We start from the raw sequence: 18178 nt of genomic DNA on the forward strand, positions 1-18178 counted from the left end.
AAGGCAGTCAAAGGTATATAATAAATGCAATTTATTAAAGGACTGCTGATAAGAGACCTTTGCCATTATAAACCCCATTTTGTGCCTCCCCTATCCCAATCCACAAAGATTAAGATCTCCACAAAAGCTGAGCGGGAAGTGCTAGATCCCATGGGTTATGTCTCTGTCATAAAAATAAAGGGAAGGGTAAACGCCTTTAAAATCCCTCCTGGCCAGAGGAAAAACCCTTTCACCTGTAAAGGGTTAAGAAACTAGGATAACCTCACTGGCACTTGACCAAAATGACTAATGAGGAGACCAGATGCTTTCAAAGCTGGGGGGGGGGGGAGAAACAAAGGTTCTCTCTGTCTGTGTGTGGTTTTTGTTTTGTTTTTTGTTTTTTTGCCGGGACCAGAGCAGGAATGCAGGTCAGATCTCCTGTAAAGGGTTTATAAGCAATCTAGTTAGCTATGCGTTAGATTCTGTTTTGTTTAAATGGCTGATAAAATAAGTTGTGCTGAACGGAATGTATATTCCTGCTTTTGTGTCTTTTTGTAACTTAAGGTTTTGCCTAGAGGGGTTCTCTATGTTTTGAATCTGATTACCCTGTAAGGTATTTACAATCCTTATTTTACAGAGGTGATTCTTTTACTTTTTCTTCAGTTAAAATTCTTCTTTTAAGAACCTGATTGCTTTTTCATTGTTCTTAAGATCCAAGGGTTTGGGTCTGTGTTCACCTATGCAAATTGGTGAGGATTTTTATCAAGCCTTCCCCAGGAAAGGGGGTGTAGGGTTTGGGAGGATTTTGGGGGGGAAAGATGTTTCCAAGTGGGCTCTTTCCCTGTTATATATTTGTTAGATGCTTGGTGGTGGCAGCAATGAAGTCCAAGGGCAAAAAGTAAAATAGTTTGTACTTTGGGGAAGTTTTAACCTAAGCTGGTAAAAATAAGCTTAGGGGGTTTTTCATGCAGGTCCCCACATCTGTACCCTAGAGTTCAGAGTGGGGAAGGAACCTTGACAGTCTCCATCCCCTTTCATAGATCTAATTGCAATAACCAACCTCCTGTCCATAGTGACAGCCCAGGATATGGCCTTGGCCTTCTGTGACATAGATGTGCCCAGACATTTATATTATTACCCCTGTGTCCAGCCATCTTCTCAGTATTTTGCCAAAGGGGATCATATGCGGTCTCTGCTGAAAGCTAAGAACTAGCTGACTCTTAGGTTTATTGCAAGTGGTTTGTACAGGAAGTAGTTTAAGAAATATGTAGACTATTGGATTTCAAAGCTGTTGAAAGTCAGACTTGTCACCTGAGGTGAGGCCTCTCTCAGTCAATGCTGAGAACAATGGACATCTGAGGAGACAGTCTGTGTTTACTGTCTGAGCCAGGTGAAGGCTTGAGGGAAGAAGAAGAAGAAGAAGAAGAAAAGAAGAAGAAGAAAGGTAGTAATAATAATAAATAATAATGTCTGAATAGGGGCCCCTCTGAGGTAAGAAACAATAGTCTGCAACTGTGTAAGAGAAGCAACTGTGTAAGAGAAGAGGAAAGGGCACAAGGTTTTATTCATTATGGAGGAGGAACTCTTCCAGCAGCGATGTCTCATGAAAGGTGAATCCCAGCTCTTGGACTAGACGACCACTACTGCAAGGACTGATCTTTCGGTGAGAGGACAAGAAAGTAACTTGTTAATAAGTATAGGTGATACTTTGCCTTTTAAAAAGAAAAGGAGTACTTGTGGCACCTTAGAGACTAACAAATTTATTTGAGCATAAGCTTTCGTGAGCTACAGCTCACTTCATCGGATGCATTTGGTGGAAAAAACAGAGGAGAGATTTATATACACACACACAGAGAACATGAAACAATGGGTTTATCATACACACTGTAAGGAGAGTGATCACTTAAGATAAGCCATCACCAACAGCAGGGGGGGGAAGGAGGAAAACCTTTCATGGTGACAAGCAGGTAGGCTAATTCCAGCAGTTAACAAGAATATCAGAGGAACAGTGGGGGGTGGGGTGGGAGGGAGAAATACCATGGGGAAATAGTTTTACTTTGTGTAATGACTCATCCATTCCCAGTCTCTATTCAAGCCTAAGTTAATTGTATCCAGTTTGCAAATTAATTCCAATTCAGCAGTCTCTCGTTGGAGTCTGTTTTTGAAGCTTTTTTGTTGAAGTATAGCCACTCTTAGGTCTGTGATCGAGTGACCAGAGAGATTGAAGTGTTCTCCAACTGGTTTTTGAATGTTATAATTCTTGACGTCTGATTTGTGTCCATTCATTCTTTTACGTAGAGACTGTCCAGTTTGGCCAATGTACATGGCAGAGGGGCATTGCTGGCACATGATGGCATATATCACATTGGTAGATGCGCAGGTGAACGAGCCTCTGATAGTGTGGCTGATGTGATTAGGCCCTATGATGGTATCCCCTGAATAGATATGTGGACAGAGTTGGCAACGGGCTTTGTTGCAAGGATAGGTTCCTGGGTTAGTGGTTCTGTTGTGTGGTGTGTGGTTGCTGGTGAGTATTTGCTTCAGATTGGGGGGCTGTCTGTAAGCAAGGACTGGTCTGTCTCCCAAGATCTGAGAGAGCGATGGCTCGTCCTTCAGGATAGGTTGTAGATCCTTGATGATGCGTTGAAGGGGTTTTAGTTGGGGGCTGAAGGTGATGGCTAGTGGCGTTCTGTTGTTTTCTTTGTTGGGCCTGTCCTGTAGTAGGTGACTTCTGGGTACTCTTCTGGCTCTGTCAATCTGTTTCTTCACTTCAGCAGGTGGGTACTGTAGTTGTAGGAATGCATGATAGAGATCTTGTAGGTGTTTGTCTCTGTCTGAGGGGTTGGAGCAAATGCGGTTATATCGTAGCGCTTGGCTGTAGACAATGGATCGAGTGGTATGATCTGGATGAAAGCTAGAGGTATGTAGGTAGGAATAGCGGTCAGTAGGTTTCCGATATAGGGTGGTGTTTATGTGACCATCGCTTATTAGCACCGTAGTGTCCAGGAAGTGGATCTCTTGTGTGGACTGGTCCAGGCTGAGGTTGATGGTGGGATGGAAATTGTTGAAATCATGGTGGAATTCCTCAAGAGCTTCTTTTCCATGGGTCCAGATGATGAAGATGTCATCAATGTAGCGCAAGTAGAGTAGGGGCATTAGGGGACGAGAGCTGAGGAAGCGTTGTTCTAAGTCAGCCATAAAAATGTTGGCATACTGTGGGGCCATGCGGGTACCCATCGCAGTGCCGCTGATTTGAAGGTATACATTGTCACCAAATGTGAAATAGTTATGGGTCAGGACAAAGTCACAAAGTTCTGCCACCAGGTTAGCCGTGACAGTATCGGGGATACTGTTCCTGACGGCTTGTAGTCCATCTTTGTGTGGAATGTTGGTGTAGAGGGCTTCTACATCCATAGTGGCTAGGATGGTGTTTTTAGGAAGATCACCAATGGACTGTAGTTTCCTCAGGAAATCGGTGGTGTCTCGAAGATAGCTGGGAGTGCTGGTAACGAAGGGCCTGAGGAGGGAGTCTGCATAGCCAGACAATCCTGCTGTCAGGGTGCCAATGCCTGAGATGATGGGGCGTCCAGGATTTCCAGGTTTATGGATCTTGGGTAGCAGATAGAATACCCCAGGTCCTGGCTCCAGGGGTGTGTCTGTGCGGATTTGTTCTTGTGCTTTTTCAGGGAGTTTCTTGAGCAAATGCTGTAGTTTCTTTTGGTAACTCTCAGTGGGATCAGAGGGTAATGGCTTGTAGAAAGTGGTGTTGGAGAGCTGCCTAGTAGCCTCTTGTTCATACTCTGACCTATTCATGATGACGACAGCACCTCCTTTGTCAGCCTTTTTGATTATGATGTCAGAGTTGTTTCTGAGGCTGTGGATGGCACTGTGTTCTGCATGGCTGAGGTTATGGGGTAAGCGATGCTGGTTTTCCACAATTTCAGCTCGTGCACGTCGGCGGAAGCAGTCTATGTAGAAATCCAGGCTGCTGTTTCGACCTTCAGGAGGAGTCCACCTAGAATCCTTCTTTTTGTAGTGTTGGCAGGAAGGTCTCTGTGGGTTAATATGTTGGTCAGAGGTGTGTTGGAAATATTCCTTGAGTCTGAGACGTCGAAAATAGGATTCTAGGTCACCACAGAACTGTATCATGTTCGTGGGGGTGGAGGGGCAAAAGGAGAGGCCCCGAGATAGGACAGATTCTTCCGCTGGGCTAAGAGTATAGTTGGATAGATTAACAATATTGCTGGGTGGGTTACGGGAACCATTGTTGTGGCCCCTTGTGGCATATAGTAGTTTAGATAGCTTAGTGTCCTTTTTCTTTTGTAGAGAATCAAAGTGTGTTTTGTAAATGGCTTGTCTAGTTTTTGTAAAGTCCAGCCATGAGGAAGTTTGTGTGGAAGGTTGGTTCTTTATGAGAGTATCCAGTTTTGAGAGCTCATTAAACTTTGCCTTTTAAGTTTTCTTTTACCTGTAACTGTATGTTTCCAAACCCTAATATGTGCTTTGATTTAAATCTTTATCTCAAGCTCTGTTAAATAAACTTCAATTTGGTTTTACTATAAATCTGTCTAAGAGCTTCATGTTAAGGTGTTGAACTGAGGTGAAACCAATGAACTTGGGTGCACCGTTTCTACAGAGGCAGTGGATCAGCGTACATTGTGGGTAACCAGAAGATAAAGGACTGGCACCTGAGGGTAACAAAGGGGGGTGGGTAAATTGCTAGCCCGCAGAGAGAAAGAAGGGCTCGCAGAGCTCGGAGCCATAGGTGCTGGAACTAGGGGTGCTGCCGCACCCCCTGGCTTGAAGTGGTTTCCATCATTTATAGGGTTTGTAGTTTGGTTCAATGGCTCTCAGCACACCCACTATAAAAATTGTTCCAGGACCCCTGTCCAGAGCAGAGCGCTTGTATTGCTTGCAGTCGATAGTTGGGGAGGGTTTCCCTTGGTGGGCTCAGACAAGGCATTCACACTGTAAGCAGGTGGTAGTGATTCATCCTGGACACTTTGGGTAATGCTGAAAAGTCTCTCACTGTCCATAGCATTTTGAGGACTTGTTCAGATTAGGTAATATAATCTGTTGTAGCATGCCCTGGATTGTGATATAGTCAGGTTCTTTAGTACTTCTCACATAGCACAAAAGCTTCCCTGCTGTCAACAGTACAACCTGGCCATCCTCGCTTTTTTCTCCCAGCTAATCTAGCATTTGAGCTGCTGTCTATATCAGAATACTGGCTTGTAACCACTGAGCTGACCTCAGGGTGTTGTGTTTTCTCCTGTGTATCAGGATCTTGTGGAATGATCTGAGACAAGAATGAGCCCAATCTGAACTTCTTACCCTTGGAGAAATTTATATAACCAAGGAATTTTTTTATTTCCTTTCAGATCACTGATCCAGAAACAGGACTTTGAAAATTGTACTTGTCTTGTAAGCATTGCAGCTGCCAAAATGTTCTGTCCTGTGATATAAGATATTGGATCTTTAACTCACCTGAATTGTTATACCACCTTGCTTTTCCCTCTTTCAGGGTAATTATTCATGGTGTGTTTTTAAAAAATATTACCTTTTATTGGTTTTAAATGTGTTGCCTTTAATTTTGTGGATAATGAGAACACATGCAGTTACATTGCATTAGCAGCGTCAAACACATTTTGGAGGAGAGGATGTGATTCCATGTTTAATTATGGTGTGTGAACCAGGCTATAAATTCTGGACTTCATGTGCCCCTCCCACCTGTGTTAGCTAATTATTTCATATCTACTGCAAGTTTCTAGCACATTCCTCTTAAGCAACTAGTATTAACTACTGTTGGTGATGGGATACTATCTATCTTGGCTATTTATATAGCCCCATCACCAGTATTTGAGCATCTTATAATCTTTAATTTATTCATTGTCACAATAACCCTGGGAGTTAGGGAAATGCTGTTATTCTCCCTTTTACAGAGGGGAACTGAGGCACAGAGAATAACGGCTAGTAAATCTGTGGTAGAGCAGGGAATTGAACCAAGGTCTCCCAACTCCTAGGCAAGCAGCCTACCCACAGGACCATCTGTCCTCTCTACTAGACTAGATGGACCCCCTCCTATGAGCTGGTATAGCAAGTCCTAAATTCATCTGTCTCCAGTCTGTGACCTTAGCCCCTTCTCTGTGTGGGAGAGGCAAAGGCAGGATGAGTAAAGGCCCATTCATGGAGTTTATCTATATGAACTCCCAACCTCCTTCACCAGCCTCATGGAACCCCATACATGGAAATTAGATGCTTTCACACAAGTCAGAGTTGAGATTCGTGCCTTATTTTAATTCCCCATTCCAAGAGTCTGGTTTAAATTGTCATCATCTGGATGTCTTTCTTTAGGGGTCAGTTGTGGAGTGTCTTTAAAGACCTCACTCTCATTTTGTCTATTTCTAGAACACCTTTTTGGAACTACAGCCCTCAGGAAAGGGAGAGTGGTTAAGCTAAAATGTCCATGTTCCTTTTTGAACTTTGAGGAAGCTATATTGTTCTCCAGTCACCCTCTTCTTGGCCAGGCAAGAGGCAGGCTTGCTAAATGCTGAGTCAGGGAAAGTGTAAGTAAAATGCATTAATGACCAAAGTTTATTCACCAAAGAAAAAGACAAATAACTATGCACAGGACAGTTTCCAATGCAGTCAAACCAGAGCCAGCAATGAAGGATGGGTGGGGTGGTGGTGCTTATTTTAATCCTCTCAAAACTTTCGCAAGTGACTGGCATTTCAGAGGTTGCTGGACCTTGTCCCGGGATCACACAAGAAGCCACAGCTCCCTCCCAAAGTCTGGCCCTGCAGGAAGCTGGTCAAGTCTCTCCCCTGCGCTTGCTGTTCTCACAGGAGGGGATGAGGGAGCAAAGAGTCCAGCAGCTTAGCCCTGGTCTACGCTGGACGGGGGTGGGGTGATCTAAGTTACTCAACTTCAGCTACGTGAATAACATAGCTGAAGTCAACGTACTTAGATCGACTTACTGTGGTGTCCCCACTGCGGTGAGTCAACTTCCGCCACTCCCCCATCGACTCCACCTGCGCCTCTCGTGGCGGTGGAGTACAGGAGTCGACGGGAAAGTGCTCGGGGGACTAGACTAGATGTGATAAATTGACCCCCGCTGGATTGATCGCTGCCCACCGATCTGGCGAATAGTGTAGACATACCCTTAGAAACACGGGATGGTGGCTCTGTTCCTCCCTGCTGCAGCACTTGCCCTGGAAAGAGGCAAAGGGGTGTGATCAGCCCCTGGAGCTGCCCATCTTCTCTGGGAAGGGGGAAAGGGGATCCTGCTGTGGCCTCCGCAGGCCTGGGGCTAAAGAACCCCAGGTGGAAAAAAGGTGAGGTGGGGGGAGGCTGAATTAATGGAGGGTGGATGGGCTGAGGTTGGGTGGGGTTGGAACTGATGGGAGGACTGGGTGGACAGGATTGTTTATGGGACAGGTGATGGGCAGATGTGGGGGGTGAGAACTCCTGCAATGGGGGCCAAAATCACCTTCCTCTTTACATTTGGGAGAGTAGGTGACCATTTACATTGAGAGAGTAGTTGCACTCTGGGGGTGCAGGGGGAATTTGAAAATTAAAAGGCAGGCCAAAAACACACACTATCATCTCCTGGTGCAAACAACATGATTTTTTATTGTTGATCTCTTGGGGTTCTCAATACTGCAAAAGTAAGTAGACTGCATCTCTCTCCTCAAACTAGTTATGCGGAGGGGGTCATAAGAAAGCCTATATCCATAGTCCTATATCCATAAGCTTTAAAATAAACCTAACCAAGGGTTTTGTCTAATGTGGCTCTAGTTGACAGCCACCACTAGGAGACTAGTGAGCCCATGAGAGGCTGTTCTCAGCATCTGACCCAAAGCTGTGAAACAATATCCTGGATCTGACTAGGACCATGAACCTCAAGACCTTCAGAATAAAAAGTAAACTCCACTTCTTTGATCTAGTTTCCCCACAATAGCAACCTCCCTATTTCATAGAATATCAGGGTTGGAAGGGACCTCAGGAGGTCAAGCTAGTCCAACCCCTACTCAAAGCAGGGCCAATTCCCAATTTTTGTCCTAGATCCCTAATGGCCCCCTCAAGGATTGAACTCACAACCCTGGGTTTAGCAGGCCAATGCTCAAACCACTGAGCTATCCCTCCCACCCTTAACTCACCCAACTCACCCCCCCTTCAACCCACCCCAAGTCTTGGTGTTACTTCCCTTTCCTTTGGGAACGTCTGAGAGAGAAGCTGAGGTCTCCTGTGTTTGTTGCAACACTTGTAAAGCTAATACAGTAATCAGTGGCACAAAACCCCACATAAAACCTTGCTGCAGCATTGAAAACCAACCCTAAGGCTTTTCCCATTCCTGGTGCTGTAGACTGAGCCTCTAGGGGGTGCTACATGAAGGCCTACAACTAAGATGGCTACTGAAGTCCTCTCATCCTATTCCCAGCCTGCTTGGAATTACAGTGGGCACAGAGGAACTAGAACTTTTGGGGCCAATAGGGAGGTTTTGGCTGGGGGTGGTCTGGGTGAGCAGTCTTATTGTACCAGAGACAAGCCAGGGCTGCACAGTACCCAGCAATGGACAGCCTGACTTTACATAAAGGAGAAAGAGAATTTGGACACTGGCAGACACAGCATGCACATGGGAGTCTCTGCTAAATTTCCACTCTCCTCATAGGGAGTTCTTGTACTGCTCTGAGGTTAGCCGCATGGATCAAGGCACTGCAGCGACCAGCATGTAGAGTGAGAGCTCTGACCCTACACTGGCTGCCAACTGAGAGCCAGCCAAAACCCCCGGAGGATTCCAGACCAGGACGGCAGCAAATCCAGCTGCAGTTGGGAGAGGAGAGGACCCTACCCCCAGCCAGCACTGAAGAAAAAGTTACGGGACTTCTGGTTAAGCTGGCTACCTCCACAGCATTGCAGCACACCGTCTCAGGATACTCAACCAACCATCTGCTTTGGGAAGGTGCCAGGAAGCAGCCCCCTAGCACCACCTCCTCCCCCTGCAGCACCGCCCCCCCGGTCCGGGACAGTCCTCCTGCGTCTGCCGCTGGCCCCAGCAGCCCCGGGCTCTGGGCAATTCCTCCCCCCCAGCCCTGCACTCACCTCACTGCATCCCTCCACCGTCCCAACCCCCCGCACCTCCATCCCCCTCACTGCATCCCTCCACCATCCCAACCCCTTGCACCTGTCCCCCTCACTGCATCTCTCCACCGTCCCATCCTGCCCTGCCCACCACACCTACCCATCCCAGCCCTGTACCCCTACAGCGCTCTCCCACCCATCCTCTCCACCTCCCAGAGCCACCACCCCATGTCTCTCACCCCCCACCCCACCCAACTGCACCCCATTCACCTCTATACACTGCTGCACTCCCATTATGTCCCTATAGACACTTGTGCCCCCCACATCCTTATGCACCTGTAGCCTTCTGCCTCCCTCTGTATCCCCATCCACTCCCCGTACCTCCTCTCCTTCACTGCCCCCTCTCACCCCCACCCTGTCTCATCCTTGACCTCTTTCCCTCCCCATCCTCTCTCCTCCACCCCTACCATCTTTTCCCCACCAGCCCACCCTCCTCCCTTCCCAGCTGGGTGATTTAGGCAGCCCCTGGAAGAGTGGATCCTCCTGGGCACCATCATAATTAGAAAGAGAAAATAAAAAGGCAATAAAATCAGACAATAAAACTCAGCCAGCAGCCCGGGGCCCAGGCAGAGCAGAGCCCCCTCAGTGCCAGGTGGCCAGCCTCTGGCCCTTCACTATGGGGCCCAACCTTCATGCCAGGCACAGCAGTGCTGCAGCCCCCTTGGCGAGGGGCCACAGGCACTGGAAGGCTCCTGCAGCTAGGATGACCCCAAGTGACAGAGGGAGGGGAAATGGAGTGAGCAGGGGTGGGGCCTAAGGAAGGGGCAGGGCAGTGGGCGGGGCAAAGGAGTTTGGTTTTCTGGAATTAGAAAGTTGGCAACCCTACTTTCCTTCCCCAGATCCTACTTTCCTGTTCCATAAAGCCTCTGCCCCTCCTTTGTTATGCTGTTATTTTGGGTATGTGAGTCCTTTACTGAGCTTTGTTTTATTTACTTTGTTGTCCCCTGGGTACTGGGCTTGCTAGCTGCAGTATTATTGTTTTTTCTTACAAGACAGCACGCCTGTGTGTCTGGCACAGTGAGGAGTCACTTTGAATGGTGGCATCAGGGAAAGAATCCAGGACCAGCCCATGCACGAGGGGGGCAAAGTTGCTCCAATTAGCAATAGCAAGCACCAGTGAGACGACAGGGAAGAGGCTACACGGGCAATACGGGGGTGCTAAATACAACAGGGCATAGACTTTAAGTCTCAAACAAAGGAGTTTTGCTCTTAAGTCATCTTTGTTTTTTTTTAAATTCAGCTGATGGTAATCACTTCCAATTTAAAAATTAAAAACTCCTCCCCATGCAGGATTCTCATTTGACTTTCAGCTGTGGATAGTCTGATGGTCTGTGAGGGAAATCTCATTTTGCATGTTGGGAAGATAGATGGAAATTATTGATTGACAGGCAGTGGGCTAGGGTTCTAATAAAACTTCAATCTTTTTTCTTAGTCCTACTCACTCCTATACAGTGGAGGGCAAGAGGCTGAGGGAAGCATATACAAGTACCCAGCCAGTTTTTCCCTCCCTTCCTCATTAGTGTACTGGCTCAGACACTATCTTTTTCTCCTAGAATCTGCCAGCCTGGAACTATGGGCCTACCCAGTTGGGGGCCCTGTCTCTGATGGTGGCCATTGGCTCATGCTTCAGAGGAAGCAGTATTTAGCTAATCCCCATTTACCTCTGTCCTGTATTACTGCACTCCTGTTTGGTTCTGCTTTGCACTAGCTGAATTTAGCAAGATTATTACACTGCTTTCCTTCCTCCTTGGCACTGACCTAATGCTCTGTAGTTCAGAGGGCTGAAAGGAGTAGAAGAGGAGGAAGAGATGCTGCTGCCTCTTGCTCATTAGAGGCTATGGATCCTTTATGCTCATTATCCTGGACAAAGTCTGATTTTCTGGGCCAGTTTTAGGGCACTGCAAAGTCTATGGCTGGGAGCCCCCTGATTTCTAGGGGATGAGGCCCAACACAAGCTCAGTTTTACAAAGGAATGAGGAACAATGTTCTAACGCGCCTTCCAGACATGCTGCAGAATAGCTTATGCCCAACATTTAACTTCTATTTTGAGTTATTTATTAGCAATTCAGTTTAAATAAAGATGCGTATAAAGGTTTTAGGTATACTAACAGGACATTAATATGACAACATGTCCCCACTGGGACTTTACAGAAATTTGCATAGCTAGAAATCATTTCTTAAAATGGAGGGGTTTTTAAAGAAATTATGGTTTGTGGGATTTAACCCTTTTCCTTCCCAAATGCACCTTTCCTGCTGCTCATTGATTGGCACAAGGAATAGTGATTGTAAACAGAAAGTGACAGTGTCACTGTACCAGCTGAGAGAACTGCAAAATAATACATGTGGCATCAGTGGCAAAACATACATGAAAAAGGGAAGCCGGTATCTTGACTCCAGCAACATCCTTACTTGACCCTAAGTACTGATTAGCATAGTAAATTGTTTCCTTACTGTGCCACTAGATGGCATCATGAGAGAAGACTGACCATAGAGGCCATATACAAGTAGAACTAGGTGACCTTATTTCTGGACAAATAGTTTATTTGCCAAAAAAAATGCTATTTTGGATTGACCATAACTATTTGCAAATTCCGGTTGAAGTGAATGAATAGTTTTGGCTGAAGAACATGAAGCAGAAATTATGAAAATGTTTTGTTTTGATAATTGTCAATTTGATAATTGATAATTGTTTTGACATTTTGTTTTGAAATTTAGCTAGATTTGTTTTTTTTATTTTTAAAGGTAACCTCCCCCAAATCAAAACAAAAATCATTTCACCTGGAAATGAAAATCTTTTTTCCAGGGCAGTCATCCAACTGAAAAATCAATTATTCTCTTAGCTCTGCATACAGGTGATGTGAAGATACCACACAGCATACAACAGAATGTGCATCATATGGGAATTACAGCCCTTCCTTCATGATAAGGCTGGTAACCATTTCCAGAGTAGCATTCCTCTCTCCTTGAGATCTCTGGGTTCTCTGCAGGGAGGGAGAGGATGGGCAGTAAGGGGCCAGTGGGGATGTGCATTGTCCCTTGCCTATGCAAAGGGTCACTTCCTTCCCCCCCCCAGAGATCCCCCTTTGCAGCCACCGAAGGAGCAGGAGGAGTGGAGCTTTTCCTCCAGAGCCCCTGCAATCTGTAGGGTGCACAGATTGGACCTCTGGCCTGCTTTGCTGGGGTGGGTGGGAAAGTAAACCCCAAAGGAGTAATGTGATGGAAAAATCAGATTTTTCTCTCTTCTCCAGATTTTGACTTGGTAGGTGCATGTCTTGCTACTGCACCCTTCACTTACCCTCCAAGAACATCTGACACACAGCTCTCCTCCAAGCGCTGCTTTAATTACATATACCGGGCCTGGGTTTTATTGCTCTAAAAAGTAGCCACGAGGGGTATCTTATTTCACTGGAAGGTCGTATGTAACTGCTGTGCAGTTGACCAATACCACCAGTGGGTGACTGCCCTGGGCATGTGTCCCTTCATTTACTCTCCACACCTTCGCTGTGTTTCTGTGCAAAACTTTATTTCACAAGTTAAACACTTCTTTAAAGCCTGTGGATGGAATTTTTCAAAAGGTAATCTACTAACTTTCCAAAAACCTGCCCTTCCATAAGAAATGCACTCAAAAATAACCGCTAACCCTCTTGTTTTTTACATCTTAGAACTTAACTCCTCATGTGGCTTTTGCCATGAAGTTAAACAAATTGCCAGCCAAAGAATCTGATGACACTGGAGGTGAGACTGGAAGTAAATATTAGTAATGTGAGTAAAAACCCCCATCCAAGAACACTGTTGTTTTATGTACAGAGGAGACCTGAAAAGATGTTCCCACACCACGTGTAACCCACAAGGATGGACTGGGAATGGAGGGTTTGCCAGATTGATTCACAGATTCAAAGGCCAGAAGGGACCATTGTAATCATCTAATCTGACCTCCTGTAAAACACGGGTGTCTTTAATTCACTAGGAATGTAGAAAATATATCCTTGATCTGATTGCATGTAGCTTAATTCTCTCTAGACTTCCCATCTAAGGCTGCCTCTCTGCATATTCACTCTGTCCCCATAATCTGCAATAAAAAGAGAATTCAGACACGACTCACTCCCCCCTGTGCTCAGGAGGAAAACAAATCAGAAAGGGGAAGTGTCAGGGTTGTGCCACAAGTAAGTTACTAGTCATTAAACCTAAGTCTCCCCAAACACTTCCTCAGAGTTGAGGGGAATATGAAAGGCAGTACTGAGAAAAATGGGGAGGACATGGGAATGGCACCTGAGGCAATGTCTTGGTTCTCTTGTATCTTTCAAAGGTATTCGTGGCTCTTAAGTGAGTAAGGCAAGGTCACTTTTTGCCTGCAGGTCCCCCGCTCTCCACCCCCAATGGTATTGGGGTAGGAAAGAGTTTGCACCTTTCCCTCCTCAAAAATCCAACCAACTACTGCCTCCATTTCTTATCCTGATGGAATTCCTCCCATGAATTCCCACTTGCCATGTAGAGAGCCAGAACAGTCCTTTGAGCACTATTTCTGCAGTGTCCGTATTTAGACAGAAGTTGGATCGAAAGAACAAACCAACCTTCCCCCATTTTGGGTAGTGAATAGGCAGCTGCTCTCACTGTAGTGTCAAATATAGCATTAAAATGTTCAGAGGCTTAATCAGCTGAGCAGCAGTAACCTAGAGCTGTGGACAACAGCTGGGGCCTTGTGCTCTGCCTGTACCAAAGACAGATGGAACTGTCTCACCGTGACTCTTTTCTGAATAGCATAAGAAGCATCGATTGCCATGCCCAATTCTCCTGCTCCTCACAGAGAGAGATTGTCATGTAACCTTTCCACACCAATAAGGGATAATCCATTCTGACAGTGATGGAAGTGCTACAGGCTGTTGTCAAAATGCTTTCGTTTTCTACCAAGATCATCTTAATCTAGTATATCAGTCTGAGGTGTATTCTGTCCTCAGCTTCATCATGATTTTTAAAAAGGGTGGGGAGGTAATCAGTTGAGGGCTGATCCCACAAGAAAATGTGGATTAGGGTTGTCTGTTTCAGAAATGTACCTATAGTCTCTTGATAGAATATCATTAAAGCATGCAGCACCCTGATACCTTTTAAAAGTAATTAAAGTACTAATAAAGACACGATCTGTGCTCCTCAGTGGTTACAATATAATCTTAAAGAGGATCTGATGAGCAGAGTTACGCAGTAGGGATGGGATAGCATGAGAGGGAGAAGTGTTTCCTAGAGCGAATACAACTAATCACAATATTAAAAAGGAGAAAAATTAACATCCCATAGCAATGGACCAGAAGCACATCACAAGTGGAGTTACATGCGTGTATCCATTGGGGGGGAGGGGCTGTAGTGAAACCCCAGAATCAGCCCACATCTCCATACACGGGGCAAATTTCAGCTGCAGAGTGCAGGTTTGTGGAAATTAACCAGACAAATGGACTGAATCAAAACTCCAGCCAGTTCTACCCACTTACCTCCCTGGGCTCAGGGCTGTTCAGCTTTTGAAACCTGGATCCTGTCTATGTGAGATCCCGATCTCCCTAGAAGGAAAAACCAGAGCCCCAGATCCACCCCCACAAACTCTGGGGAAGTTCAGATGTGAATGCTGCAGCTCACATACACACTCATTCATTAAAGCAGCAAGAAGCTCAGCTTTTAATATTAGCAGTTACCCTGCAAGAGGAAGCAGAGCTAGCAAGGGAAGGATATCCAGCTACAGCACCAGTTTGCCCGATTTTCTAGAGCTGACTTGAAAATTTTGAGTGTTTAGAAATAATTTTGATGCAATTTTTAATGACCCACTCCCCTTTTGACAACCAGTTTGTAGCTGGTTAGATGTTCTTGAAAAATCGGAAATGTCAATACAAACATTCACAATTCCCTCCAATTTTCCTTTTTGACCGGCACTTGTATTTATACTACCGTGCAGATTAAAAGCAACCTTTCACCTGGAAGTAGAAAAGGAGTATTTGTGGCACCTTAGAGACTAACAAATTTAATAAAGCATAAGCTTTCGTGAGCTACAGCTCACTTCATCGGATGCATACATGCTCTATTAAATTTGTTAGTCTCTAAGGTGCCACAAGTACTCCTTTTCTTTTTGCGGATACAGACTAACATGGCTGCTACTCTGTCACCTGGAAGTGTAAGTAGGGCTTAATCTCCTACTATCATTTGGAGAGAATTAGCAGCAGCAACACCTTCTACTACAGCTGAGTGAGGTGTGAAGTGTTGCTCTTATACCAATTTTCAGAGTAGCAGCCGTGTTAGTCTGTATTCGCAAAAAGAAAAGGAGTACTTGTGGCACCTTAGAGACTAACAAATTTATTAGAGCATAAGCTTTCGTGAGCTACAGCTCACTTCATCGGATGCATTTGGTGGAAAAAACAGAGGAGAGATTTATATACACACACACAGAGAACATGAAACAATGGGTTTATCATACACACTGTAAGGAGAGTGATCACTTAAGATAAGCCATCACCAGCAGCGGGGGAGGTGGGCAGGAGGGAAGGAGGAAAACCTTCCATGGTGACAAGCAGGTAGGCTAATTCCAGCAGTTAACAAGAATATCAGAGGAACAGTGGGGGGTGGGGTGGGGGGGAGAAATACCATGGGGAAATAGTTTTACTTTGTGTAATGACTCATCCATTCCCAGTCTCTATTCAAGCCTAAGTTAATTGTATCCAGTTTGCAAATTAATTCCAATTCAGCAGTCTCTCGTTGGAGTCTGTTTTTGAAGCTTTTTTTTGAAGTATAGCCACTCTTAGGTCTGTGATCGAGTGACCAGAGAGATTGAAGTGTTCTCCAACTGGTTTTTGAATGTTATAATTCTTGACGTCTGATTTGTGTCCATTCATTCTTTTACGTAGAGACTGTCCAGTTTGGCCAATGTACATGGCAGAGGGGCATTGCTGGCACATGATGGCATATATCACATTGGTAGATGTGCAGGTGAACGAGCCTCTGATATTGTGGCTGATGTGATTAGGCCCTGTGATGGTATCCCCTGAATAGATATGTGGACAGAGCTGGCAACGGGCTTTGTTGCAAGGATAGGTTCCTGGGTTAGTGGTTCTGTTGTGTGGTGTGTGGTTGCTGGTGACTATTTGCTTCAGATTGGGGGGCTGTCTATAAACAAGGACTGGCCTGTCTCCCAAGATCAGTGAGAGTGATCGGTCGTCCTTCAGGATAGGTTGTAGATCATAGAATCATAGAATCATAGAATATCAGGGTTGGAAGGGACCCCAGAAGGTCATCTAGTCCAACCCCCTGCTCAAAGCAGGACCAAGTCCCAGTTAAATCATCCTAGCCAGGGCTTTGTCAAGCCTGACCTTAAAAACCTCTAAGGAAGGAGATTCTACCACCTCCCTAGGTAACGCATTCCAGTGTTTCACCATCCTCTTAGTGAAAAAGTTTTTCCTAATATCCAATCTAAACCTCCCCCATTGCAACTTGAGACCATTACTCCTCGTTCTGTCATCTGCTACCATTGAGAACAGTCTAGAGCCATCCTCTTTGAAACCCCCTTTCAGGTAGTTGAAAGCAGCTATCAAATCCCCCCTCATTCTTCTCTTCTGCAGACTAAACAATCCCAGCTCCCTCAGCCTCTCCTCATAAGTCATGTGCTCTAGACCCCTAATCATTTTTGTTGCCCTTCGCTGTACTCTTTCCAATTTATCCACATCCTTCTTGTAGTGTGGGGCCCAAAACTGGACACAGTACTCCAGATGAGGCCTCACCAGTGTCGAATAGAGGGGAACGATCACGTCCCTCGATCTGCTCGCTATGCCCCTACTTATACATCCCAAAATGCCATTGGCCTTCTTGGCAACAAGGGCACACTGCTGACTCATATCCAGCTTCTCGTCCACTGTCACCCCTAGGTCCTTTTCCGCAGAACTGCTGCCGAGCCATTCGGTCCCTAGTCTGTAGCGGTGCATTGGATTCTTCCATCCTAAGTGCAGGACCCTGCACTTATCCTTATTGAACCTCATTAGATTTCTTTTGGCCCAATCTTCCAATTTGTCTAGGTCCTTCTGTATCCTATCCCTCCCCTCCAGCGTATCTACCACTCCTCCCAGTTTAGTATCATCCGCAAATTTGCTGAGAGTGCAATCCACACCATCCTCCAGATCATTTATGAAGATATTGAACAAAACGGGCCCCAGGACCGACCCCTGGGGCACTCCACTTGACACCGGCTGCCAACTAGACATGGAGCCAGTGATCACTACCCGTTGAGCCCGACAATCTAGCCAGCTTTCTACCCACCTTATAGTGCATTCATCCAGCCCATACTTCCTTAACTTGCTGACAAGAATGCTGTGGGAGACCGTGTCAAAAGCTTTGCTAAAGTCAAGAAACAATACATCCACTGCTTTCCCTTCATCCACAGAACCAGTAATCTCATCATAAAAGGCGATTAGATTAGTCAGGCATGACCTTCCCTTGGTGAATCCATGCTGACTGTTCCTGATCACTTTCCTCTCCTCTAAGTGCTTCAGGATTGATTCTTTGAGGACCTGCTCCATGATTTTTCCAGGGACTGAGGTGAGGCTGACCGGCCTGTAGTTCCCAGGATCCTCCTTCTTCCCTTTTTTAAAGATGGGCACTACATTAGCCTTTTTCCAGTCATCCGGGACTTCCCCCGTTCGCCACGAGTTTTCAAAGATAATGGCCAAGGGCTCTGCAATCACAGCCGCCAATTCCCTCAGCACTCTCGGATGCAATTCGTCCGGCCCCATGGACTTGTGCACGTCCAGCTTTTCTAAATAGTCCCTAACCACCTCTATCTCTACAGAGGGCTGGCCATCTCTTCCCCATTTTGTGATGCCCAGCACAGCAGTCTGGGAGCTGACCTTGTTAGTGAAAACAGAGGCAAAAAAAGCATTGAGTACATTAGCTTTTTCCACATCCTCTGTCACTAGCTTGCCTCCCTCATTCAGTAAGGGGCCCACACTTTCCTTGGCTTTCTTCTTGTTGCCAACATACCTGAAGAAACCCTTCTTGTTACTCTTGACATCTCTTGCTAGCTGCAGCTCCAGGTGC

The sequence above is a fragment of the Dermochelys coriacea genome, chromosome 6, assembly GCF_009764565.3.
Source record: "Dermochelys coriacea isolate rDerCor1 chromosome 6, rDerCor1.pri.v4, whole genome shotgun sequence".
NCBI classification, from domain to species: domain Eukaryota; kingdom Metazoa; phylum Chordata; order Testudines; family Dermochelyidae; genus Dermochelys; species Dermochelys coriacea.